This window comes from Eublepharis macularius, chromosome 12, assembly GCF_028583425.1.
Source record: "Eublepharis macularius isolate TG4126 chromosome 12, MPM_Emac_v1.0, whole genome shotgun sequence".
Lineage (NCBI taxonomy): Eukaryota > Metazoa > Chordata > Lepidosauria > Squamata > Eublepharidae > Eublepharis > Eublepharis macularius.
This window is the reverse complement of record NC_072801.1, coordinates 54,585,179-54,597,749: the sequence shown is the minus strand read 5'-3', so window position 1 is coordinate 54,597,749 and position 12,571 is coordinate 54,585,179.

Below are 12,571 nucleotides of genomic sequence, written 5' to 3'. Positions count from 1 at the left end.
TTAGCATTACCCTGGACATGTAAGAAAGGGCCACGAGAACTAAGCACTGATGTAACCCTTCCTGTCCTCCCTCTCATGATCTGCCTAAGTTCACAGAATCAGCTTTGCTGTCAGATGGCCATCTAGCCTCTGTTTAAAAACCTCCAAAGAAGGAGCGCTCACCACCTCCCAAGGAAGCCTGTTCCACTGAGGGACCCGCTCTGTCAGGAAGTTCTTCCTAATGTTTAGGTGAAAAGTCTTTTGATTTAATTTCATCCCATTGGTTCTGAGGCAATGGAAAACAACTCCATGTCATCCTCTATATGACAGCCCTTCAAGTACTTGAAGATGGTTATCATATCACCTCTCAGTCTTCTCCTCTCCAGGCTAAGCATACCAAGCAACCTTTCCTCATAGGACTCGGTCTCCAGACCCCTCACCATCTTCGTTGCCCTCCTCTTGACATGGGCCGTCGTCACACGGGCTTTTTTTAGCGCTAAAATGGCGCTATTTCCCGGCAAACACCCACCTTATTCCAACACTGATGCGATTTCCTCATTGCTGTTTTTTGCTTGATAGTTGCGATATTTTGCGCCTCAGTGTGAATGCCTCACATCGATGTATTTCGCCTCGCAACGTCCTATGCCCTCCCTTCAATCCCAGAATCCATTTCTTCCTGCGACTCCCCCTTTTTTTATTTTATTATGTCCTTATAACGCCATAACGACATAACACAATGAAAACTTTCTGCTGAAGTAAAAATGACTCAGTTGCCATGGCAGTCTTCAGCGATGGGGATCACGTCAGACAGGGAGTTTTCTGCGGGCAAAGGGCTATTTATATAATTTCAAAGTTGGAAAAACAAAAGGGTCGTAATGTTTATATGCTGTTAATCCGTTATAGCGGAATTAAACGCCAGAAGAATTAAAAAAAAGGGGGAGGAGCTGCTTCTGCGCGGTTAGAGAGAACAGAACAGAGTGCTTCGGTGTGGACAGCTGGTGGCGCGAAGAGCCGTTAGGTGACCCAAAGAAACGTTACTGTGCCGATAACAGGTAGGACGCTATATGCTGTAAATTTAATGGAAGAGATGCCCGTGTGACGACGGCCATGTTCCAGCTTGTCTATATCCTTCTTAAATTGTGGTGCCCAGAACTGGACACAATGTTCTAGATGAGGTCTAACCAGAGCAAAGTAAAGTAATACCATCACTTTGCATGATCTGGACACTATACTTTTATTGATACAGCCCAAAATTGCTTTTGCCGTTTTAGGTACCACATCACACTGCTGATTGGCCATCTGGCTTGGCTCATGTTCTGTTCATCAGTTACAAACAGGAACCTAAATTTTGATGGTTGTTTTGATAGTTCATTGATCTGTTCATTGGCACAATATGATAAACGCCACAATTGTACTAAGGGGAATTAAAGCCCAGTACTCATCCTACTATATAATTCCCTTAGCATCTATCAGATGACTCACATTGATACTGGTGCGCCTGCGCACCCTCCCTAAACCCCCATTGCCTCCCTCCCTGCCTTTCCTCTCCACACCCCACCTGGCTCTCAGCCCTCCCCAAAACTCCATTGCCTCCCTACCTGCCTTTCCTCTCCACACCCCACCTGGCTCTCAGCCCTCCCCAAAACCTCATTGCCTCCTTACCTGCCTTTCCTCTCCACACCCCACCTGGCTCTCAGCCCTCCCCAAAACCCCATTGCCTCCCTACCTGCCTTTCCTCTCCACACCCCACCTGGCTCTCAGCCCTCCCCAAAACTCCATTGCCTCCCTCGCTGCCTTTCCTCTCCACACCCCACCTGGCTCTCAGCCCTTCCCCGAACCCCATTGCCTCCCTACCTGCCATTCCTCTCCACACCCCTCCTGCTTCTCACCTATCCCCAGACCCCCCCTTGTTCCCCACCTGCCAGCCCTTTCTAACTACACCCTCCCACCAGCCCTCCCCAGCCCCAGCTTTCTAGAGCCCGTTGTATTTATTTGCACAACGGGCTCTGTTTCTAGTCACAAATAATCATTGCTACACCACCTAAACTCCTGATCCATTCTTGCACTTATGACTTCAGTAGTCTTACCTGGCAGAGCAATCAGTTTCCATACATTGCTGAGAAAGGACCTTTTCTCCTGATTTTTGCTGTCCTTATGCTGATAACCACAAGAATATTGGCCTGCACTCTTCTTGGACATACTGAATGTGTAAAAAGCAGTCTGGGATTCTGCTCTCTTAGTTGTTATGTGATGCCCGTCTTTGCAAAAGAAAAATTTGGTCACAGGGACGGTTGATGGACATATGCACCCTGCCAAGACCCAGTCTCCCTCCTGAGCAGAAGTTGTATTTATAAACATCTTGGGTGCAGGAAGTTCACCTACAGCAATAAAGGGAAGATGTATGAAAACAGAGCAAGAGGAAGGGAATGCTTACACATAATAGAGGAATACAGGAGTTCTGGACATGTTCTGCCATGGAGAGACTCACAGCAGATTTTATACCTTTCCTAGGCTTTTGGAGTCAATGGACTTAAAAGGGTGAAACTGTGTTTAGGATTCCACTGTGAGTCATTCAGTTCTGTGGCAGCAGGGTCATTTCTCACCATTCAGTTTCTCATCTTCATTTGGCTCTCACCCACTAGGAGCTCCACCCTTGCTTGTCCTGGTCACCAATCCCATACCTTGATGCCTAGCCTGTCCCAAAGAGATGGCTGGACAGACAGAAGGATACTTTTATTATTATAGATCAGGACTCTGCTCTTGCTTGCTCCACTTACCAACCCTCAAGGTCCCTGAACTTGTCATACATAATGGTAATCAGAATACTGAATGAGAAGTTTGGTCTTCTGCCAATAGAGCTGCAGTAATACCAGAGGAAGCAACAGGAAGAGAAATCATCCTTTTTGCTTCCTGAACCCAGCAAGAGAAATCATCCCTTTTTGCAAACTATTGCCAAAATTACAGTTACAACAGACATTATACCCTGTCACTGCCCCCAGCAAAGCAGCTTACATTGTTAGATTACTCCATTTTATGCTCACAACAATTCTGTGTGGTAGGGCTGACTGAGAGGGGGTGACTGGATCCAAATTATCTGGCAACCTCTTGTGTCAGATCTCCTTGATCCTTATCCTACATTCTAACCACTTACCATACAGGCTCTGATTGATTATGGCCGGTGTTAAACCACCTGTTGTTTTGTCGGAAAGGGGACATTTTTACCCTCCTTATCTGTGCAGCCTGCCTGTGTCAACTTTTCATGAGTAAATCTTTTCTTCCATCACAAAAGTGGTTTGTTTCTGAAGTAAAGTGTTCCAGGATGGTACAATTCCCTTCATTTTTGCCACGGCCAGTCCTGCTGATGTCCTGGAGATGATCACCTATTTTTAACCCCCAGCGTTATTTTCGGATGGCTTATGCTTGCTACAGACAACCCGCCCTCCCCCTAGTCCCCCATGAATGATCAATAGGGATTTTGCAGGCCTGGAAGTTTCAGTTCTCTTCACATTTGACACTGCAATTTCCATGACCATCCTGAAGCCTGTTGGCGAATTTTAAGGATCCTAATTTCATTTTCTAAGGACTTCTGAATGCCCCAGTTGGTCAGACAGAAGGACAGATGGATGGAAAGATACACAGACAGATCCTTTTATATAAATTATCATTTTTGTTTCATGTGTTTTTAAGATATAAAAAATACATGTCTTTTTTCAACACCAGGATTAATGGTTGTACTAAGCATAAGAAAGTTTTAGCTTCAGGTGGAACCTTTTCTCAAATGTCAGAAGTTCCAGTGCTGACAATTATATGGGAAATATTAGTGAGAAGAACCAGGGTGCACCTGAAGCAATCCCTCTCTGCAGGGCCGGATCTAGGGGGGGCAGGGGGGTAGTCTGCCCCCAGCGCTGCCAGGGAGGGGGCACCGGGAGCAGCTCCCAGCTGCCGGAGCGTGCAGGTGGCAGTGCAGGCAGCCCCACAGCCCCCCGCGCTGCCTTTTGCCTGCCCCGCAGGACAGGGGGCGGCTGGCTTGCCGCGCACCCCCTGTCCTGCAGGGCAGGCAAAAGGCAGCGCAGGGGGCTGCGGGGCCGCCCGCACCATTCACCTGCCCCGCAGGACCGGGGGGGCGGCCGGCCGCCCCCTGTCCTGTGGGGAGGCAAATGCCGCGGGCAGCCTTGCAGCCCCCCGCACTGCTTTTGCCTGCCCTGGAGGGCAGGGGTTGCGTGGCAAGCCGGCCACCCCCTGTCCTGCGGGGAGGCAAATGCCGCGGGCAACCTCGCAGCCCCCCGTGCTGCTTTTGCGTGCCCTGGAGAGCAGGGGGTCGCAGCAAGCTGGCCGCCCCCTGTCCTGAGAGGCAGGCAAAAGCAGCGCGGGGGCTGCAAGGCCACCCACGCCATTCGCCTGTGAGGAGGCGAATGGGACGAGCGGCTTCCCAGCCCTGCACGCTGCCTCCATCCGCCCTGTGTGATGACGTCACCAAAGTGATGTCATCGCACAGCGCGGGGAGCACATGCTTGCTGTGCGCGCGCGCGAGGCGGCCGGACAGGGGTTGCCCCCAGGCATGGGCAACCCTAGATCCGGCACTGCCTCTCTGTTACATACACAAAACTTTGCAAACAAGGATGGAAACGGCAAACATTAAGCATTTCTTCCCAAAACAGCAAAATGGCTTTGATCTATTTTTAGATTGAATTCTAGCACTGAGCCTATAGATCAAGCATTTAAAAGCATACATTATTGCATGTTCTGAAAATCACATGGCATTACCTTGTCCTGTCTCTTCCTGTCAGACTCACCTGTGGAATTGCAGAGTCCAAAATCTATATCACCAACATCTTTGCTCAGACAGCAGAAAGCTGTAGACAGACCATCTGTCATGACATGCACAAAAAATTCAATCAAAGTTTTAAAAAATAAATGCAAGGATACAATAACTTTCACATTCATAAACTCTAAGTCTTTGGGACTATGAATATTGCTTTAAGAGGTTTTTTTTCCCACCGGCCTGGCAATCTTCAGTTGTGCAACATAATATATTTATCATATGATACAGATATAAAATATCTTAATTGCAGTCTGTACGCAAGTGCAGAAACTGAGTGTGGTTTAGCTTGCATGTTTTTGAATGTAAGAAAAACGAGGGTGTTTTATGCTGTTCACATGAAGCTGCTACTGACCCTCTTCCCTGTTCTTTATGTTGTATGTTATTGAATTGTTTTTATACCATTTTAAACATTGTTTTAAATTTAAATTGTTTTTAATTTTTAAACAATTAAATTTTAATTTTTAAAAATGTTTTATAATGCTTGTTGCTTTAAGATAGAAACATGGTGTATCAATATTTTAAAATATGTAAAAAGTAAATATACATGAAGGTGCCTTCTATTGAGTCAAGTTAATGCTCTGTACAGGTCAGTATTGTCTACTCTGCGCAGTGGCGGCACTCTGGTGCCTTTCATATCACTTACTACTTTGCTATTTAAAATGGCCAGGATTGAATCTGGGTCATTTCATGAGCAAAGCAGACAAAGCATTGAGCTATGCTTTCCTCATTGCACAAGTGCAACTGTAATTCATAAGCACATATTAGTGTAAATGAGTAGCTCTAAAACTTTTGAGTGTTAATGCACTTGGTTCTTTTGATCACACAGAAAATAAGAGAGGAAAATGCTGAGGAGCCGAAGTTTTCCTTGAAGTTTCCACAGCATGTTGAAAAGGCAACCCATTCTTCAGTTTGTTAGAATCCTCCATATGTATGTATAATTTTCCATAGGTCTACATGCTTTTGTTGGATTCTTTTTATGTTCCTTTAGGTAAGAAATGATGGTGATCAACAAACAACAAGAATATCCGTTAAGTGTTCTACGAAGATAAAAAAACCCCAGTAGGACCTTTGCTATAGACATAAATTACTCATACATATAAAAAGAAACAAGATTCCAGGGATCCTCCCTCCCTCCTTCCGTCCCTCCCTCCCTCCCTCCCTCACTCAATGCTCTGTCACATCTTTTTAAGGAATTTCATGCCATTACCATCAATTAAAATAATACAGAGTAACTTCTTGAAAAATGGTTGTTGTGGGTTTTCTGGGCTGTATTGCCGTGGTCTTGGCATTGTAGTTCCTGATGTTTCTTGAAAAATATCCAGCTTTCAGACTGTATCTAGATCATTTGTCCTTCAACATCAAAGTCAGCCTATATGGAGTCTCGGTAAGAAAATTGCCAAAGCAGTGCCTCTATTTTCTTGTTCGAGCTCCCCAGGAGTGAAAATAAGAAAAATAACTTACTTTCGCCCCGGCTTTTCTTCACTTTTAAGGCTACATTCATACAGACCTCCCCCCCAGCACAATTTTATCTAGGCAAGCTTGGAAAGGAAATGCAGGAATGCTTGTTCCCCAGAGTTTTCTACTCCACACCAGAAAATCCCTTCCCTGTTTTCTCCAACTCACAGGAAAGCCAGAATAGGTTCATAATGGAGCAGAATTTGGTCTGTCACAGTCCTGCCGAAGCTGGTGGCTGTTCCTTTCTTGGCTATCTCAGTTCTGTTTTCTTTCACTCCGCAAACAGACAGACAGAATAATCTATTTTGTAGCACAAGTGGCTCTGTCCCCTCCTACCCACACACAACACTTACGATATGTGGCTACAGCTGAAGACAAAGACTTAAAGCTTGTATTCAGAACTTGCATTTGGAAAGCAATTTTTTCAATCTTTCACTGTCTGATGTGCATGTTTAAAGTTATGTTTTGAATGGCTTGACAGTGAAAGAAACAATTTTTCTCCCCCCTTCCCCAAACAAGCTACTTTTGGATGTTGCTAAGCTAGATCACATTGTGGACATGAATTTTCTGAAATGTTGTAGAATTTAGCTACAGGTACACTTTCATAAATTGTGATGATTCTTCCTCTAAAGTGACAGGCTAAGACCAAATTCTCAGATGGGATTGATTCCTGGGTGCGCTTTTTCTTTTTTCAAGGTATTGTGGATTCCCTTTCTGTCATTCTTTATTTTCCTCACACTTGTCAAAGTTAGAAATGGATATTTCTTTGGATTACTTTGACTCCATATACATGCGTTTGCAGTATAAATTTAAGCTGTGTGTATACTTTCTCAGATGACAGTGTCTTTCAATCATATTTTTATCCTGACCTTCTTCCAAGGGACTTTGTGTGGCATATACAGTTCTTCTCTTCCGTTTTTATCCTCACAATAATCCCTTGAGATTAAGTTTTCTTGAAGAAGAAACTTTATTTATTGATTTATTTGGAATTTTTTAATGTCACCTTTCAGTGAACTTGCCTGAGGTGGCTTTCACAATAAAAAAATAATTTAAAAAATTAAAACATTTTATTCAAACTCAAGCATTAAAAACCCAACCCAACATAACAACTGAGGGCCAAGCTACACATGACGAATGACACTTGAACAGCAAGTGGACTGAGTGGAGGGCAAGTGAACAGGGAGAAATACACTTGCCGTTCAAGTGTCATTCGTCATGTGTAGCTTGGCCCTTAGGCCACAAAAACAGACCTTTGACTGATTAAAACAGTATCCACACTAAAATGGTATTCAAAAATAGACCCCTTAGTTAAAACCCTGGGTGAACAAAAAGGCTTTGGCCTGGTGCCTAAAAGGGAGCAATGTAGTTCCAGGCAAGCCTCCAGGGGAAGGGCATTCCACAAATGAGCTGACATTACTGAAAAAAAGCCGTGTATCTGGTTGCCACCTGCCTCGCAGGTTGGGGCAAAATAAGAGCTGACTTGTGAGGCAGATCTTAACTGGTAAGCTGGACAATATGAGAGTACTCTGGTGCCAAGACATTTAGGGATCTAAATATAAGAACCAGCACATTGAATGGTTCCTGGAAACAAATGGGCAGCCAATACAGAACTTTCAGAACATTCATCTGAGTGGGAGCAGTGTAACCCTGCAAATGGGCAGCCCGGATAGAGGGGGGGCAGGGGGGTAGTCTGCCCCTGGTGCCGCCAGGGAGGGGGCGCCAGGAGCAGCTGCCAACTGCCAGAGCGAGCAGGCGGCAGCATGGGCAGCCTTGCAGCCCCCTGCGCTGCCTTTCGCATGCCCCGTGGGACAGGGGGCAGCTGGCTTGCCACGCACCCCCTGTCCTGCAGGGCAGGCAAAGGGCAGCACGGCCGCCCACGCCATTTGCCTGCCCCACAGGAGAGGGGGCAGCTGGCTGCCCCCTGTCCTGCGGTGCAGGCACATGGCACGGGTGGCCTCGCAGCCCCCTGTGCTGCCTTTTGCCTGCCCTGAAGGACAGGGGGCTTGTGGCAAGCCGGCCGCCCCCTGTCCCGCTGGGCAGGCAAAAGGCAGCATGGGGGGCTGCAAGGCCACCGGCGTCATTCGCCTGCAGGGAGGCGAATGGCACGGGAAGCTTCCCAGCCCCGCATGCTGCCTCCGCCACCCTGTGTGATGATGTCACCAAAATGATGTCATCACGCCATGCCGGGAGCGCATGCGCAGGGTTGCCCTGGGTGCCGGCAACCCTAGATCCAGCCCTGCAAATGGGCAAGATCAATAACTGCCTGTATATGTGCATTCTCTGTAGAGGCAACCACCATATGGAATGGCCTGCCTGAGGAGGTCATGAAGGCTCCCGCTCTCCTGGCATTCTGCAAATTGTCCAGAAAGGCATTTCTATAAAGGTTATCAGGTGATAGCATAACAAAATGGTTCAGGAAGATGTTTTAATAAAGGGAATGGGACTATGGATTATTACGTATAGAGAGTATGCTATATGTATTATGTTGCTTCACTGCACTGTATTTCTACTTATGTAATACCATTTTCTGCATTGTTTTAACATATGGTGTCTAATATGCTTTGTTTAAAATTTATACTCAGTTTCAGATTTCTGCAAACCAACCACTATTACATTGTTTATTAGGTGTTCCATCCTGTTATTTACATAGATTTACACTGTGTAATCTGCCTTGAGTCTCACTGAGAAAGGCATACTAGAAATAACAAAAAAAATTACAAAAAGCTATTACATTTTATCCTTACATTTAAGTTTTATTTCTTAAACTTTCCAGTTATGTGTAACCATAAAATAAAATTTTATTTATTCACAATTTCTGAGTAAAGCATATGAAAGCTAGCAGAGGTTTAGACAGTCAAAAATTTGAAGAGCAATAAGCCAAAGAGGCTGGAGTACACCACTAGTGTACAGCATATCCTAGAAGGTGTCCCTGGAATATAAGGTGGCCCTCAGGAAAGGTAAACAGTAAAGATCTCAAAGTGCCAGTGAGTAAGGACCAAGAAGGAGTTAATAAAGGCAATCATTAAGAGGGTGATAGTGATTAGTACTCCCAAAGTGACAGGCTATACAGTGTCAGCCAGGGTGGGAACCTCCTGAAATCAAAAAAATCAGTTCCAGCCAGGTGGAAATGAAAGGTAAAAATTCTCCTCTTTCCTGAGCTGAGAAAGGAGTAAGATTTCAGCACAGATGGATCCAATTGTATCAAAACTTTGTGTAATAGAAGCTGTAATGAAGAAGGGCATTGAGTAAGATTTAACAAAGAATTTGGCTGGATTCAACCCAGGCACAAATTCATTATTAAACTTCTGCTACCAGAAAACGACTGATCATTTGAAAGGATTTGCTTGTAACTACCCTCAAGGGTTGCTGATTCCAAAATATTACAGTATGTTAACAAAAAAATCTGTCCTATAATTTAGTATCTATTATAATAAATGATCTGTCTGTCCATATATCTGTCTGTAGGTCTGTGGCATGCATATCTCCTCAGAAATTAAGCCAGGCACCTGAAGATAGGCCACTGTCTTCAAGATAAGCATGGGAGTTGCAGTGCCAAACATGAAGGGGTCGAAACATCCTTGCCCACACAATCTTCAGAAACTCCCACCCACAAACTTTTTCTGTTTTGGAAGCTGTGGTTGTCTTTGGCAGGCATAACTCATCAGAAAATAAAGCCAGTCATTTAAAAATTAGCCACCATGTTCAGGATAATGATGGGAGTTGCAGTGGCAAAGATGAAGGGAACTGAGACATCCTCCTGACCCACTTATCTGCAGAAATGCCTTTCCCCTCCCTGCTATTTGCAATGGAAGCTAAGGTTGTGTGTTTGTGACAAGCATAACCAAACATAAAACTAAGCTGGGAGTCTCAGCATTGGGCACCTGCTTCAGAATGCACATCGGAGTTCTCATCAAAGAGGCAGTGGGTTGCAAACACAGAAAGAAAGGTACGGGCTAGAGATACTCTTAAACTAGCTTCATATGTCAAAAGGCCTTGGAGAGAAGAAGGAAACTTGTAAATCTCTGTTTTGCAACTTATTTGAAAGCATCCATATTTTGCTAGCATAGAGCAAAGGTTGAAGGGGTACCAACACCAGCTCCATCCCCAGACTCATTCCTAAGCAAATAGGCATGCCAACCATTCTTTATGTCAAGGAACTGTCTCTTGCTTAAGAGTACTCAGAATCACTTTTGGAAAAAAAGAGATGCACCATATTTTCAGGAAGCGGTTTTAATTTAATTTATTACCATAGCAGTATGCTTTACTGAAGTACTGTAAGTATTCTTGCACATTCATGCACAGGAGTTCAAGACAGACCTGCACTTCCAGAGCTCAGTCGTGATGGTGCTGCTGGAGGCCAGCGAAGCCTACCTGGTGGGGCTGTTCGAGGACACCAACCTGTGCACCATCCACGCCAAATGGGTGACCATCATGCCCAAGGACATCCAGCTGGAGCACCGTATTCACGGGGAGAGAGCTTGAAGGCGCCCGTCTCTCGCTGCTTGCTCCACTCAGTCCCTGGGTGCCCGATCACCCCACCCCCCAAAAACCCAAGATGACCCTAGAGGTCCCTCCCAACCCTATGATTCTATGATTCTACATGATACATCATTTTCTTATGTGGTCATAATGTGTTCCTTATTTTGTAGTACATTAGATGTGTAGACCCTAGACCCCACCAATATCCTCCCCACAATGAGAACAGCAGTAGAATTCCAGAATCTTCCATATACACATCAGCAGATGGCTCTGGTACCCAGGCCCACCTAGTACTAACTTCAAGATAGGCTTTTCACAGAACTTTTGCTCTGCTGTGCTTTTCTGCTACTGATAGCCAGTAGATGGTACATTAGTTTGCACACATAAGTGAATAGCATATAATAAAGGAAGAGGCCTTAGGATTGGGAGCTATTTGGGGAGGGAGATGGGAACTCAGAGCATTTAATTGATCTTTGAATCAATGAATTTTGTGAATCAATGGATGAGCAAGAAAGATGAAAGTGGTAGGAGCTGGCAGTGGACTGGAGCCATGTTCTATTCCCAGTTGCTTTGTCGTCAAGACAGGAAACAGATTCATTTCCTCAAAAAGTAATTGAAGATTGGCACTGAGAACAAGAGGAGAAACACCACGGCAGTGCGGATTAGCCAGGCATAGAGAGGAACTGTTTGGCCTAGATTTAAAAGAAAAGGAAAAATAGCAAGATTCTTTCTTTCTTTCTTTCTTTCTTTCTTTCTTTCTTTCTTTCTTTCTTTCTTTCTTTCTTTCTTTCTTTCTTTCTTTCTTTCTTTCTTTCTTTCTTTCATTCATTTCCATTTCTACCTTAACATTTATGTTCCAATGATCAGTTAAAAGAGTTAAACAACAACAACAACAACAACACCCCCGCAAATATTCAAAGTTATCAAAGCACACCGACAGACTATGAAATAAATCGAGCAATAGAAAGTAAAGCAATGATAAAACTAGTAATGTTCTGTTATAAATCCAGCAGCTTAAAAGATTAAAAGTCACTTAAAGTCACTAAATGACTTTATTTTTATACACCTCATATAAAGAATATACGTTTATGGCTGGTTTACTCCTGGTTATTGGATAATTAAATGATCAGAACAGAAATTATGAAATACTTTCCATGAATGATAGGTAATTATTGTTAAAATAAACAGAATTAGTATTAGAAATAGGAAGTAAAAATAGTTTTAGCTTATTTTTTCAAACATTCATATTTGACCTTACAGCATGCACAAGTTTTTTTTAAAAGACCAAGAAGTGGAAGGACACAATCCTGCCAAAATTAAGCACTTTCAGGAATTGTCGAGTTGGAGTGGTGTGCTAAACACAGACTTAATTTTCCCTTTCACAATCAATACCCCATTTTTTTAATGCTTGCCACTGCCAGGCAGGTTCCCTTTCTGTGGAAACTCTGTTAAAAATCTCTACTGCTTTTTGTGCATTCTGATAGCATAGCCAGGAGATAGCATGGGCTGAAGAGAGAGCAAGTGAAAAAGCTGGCTGTCTCCAACATAATAATATGCATGTGGCCAACTTATTTCTAATTGATATTATAATTGAAATCATAACTTTAATTCTACCAGCTTTTCCACTCAATCGTACCCACCTCCGCTGCTCAGGTCCCATCCCATGTATCATTTGTACACAGAAATCTGAAGCATAGATTTGGGGGGGGGGGTCAATAGGAGCCACTCCTGCTGCTTTTACCAGCGCAAAAGCTGGTAAAATAGAACTCACTGAGATTAGTATCACACACCTATATTAATGTTATTTTATCAACTTCTGTGACAAGAATAACCATA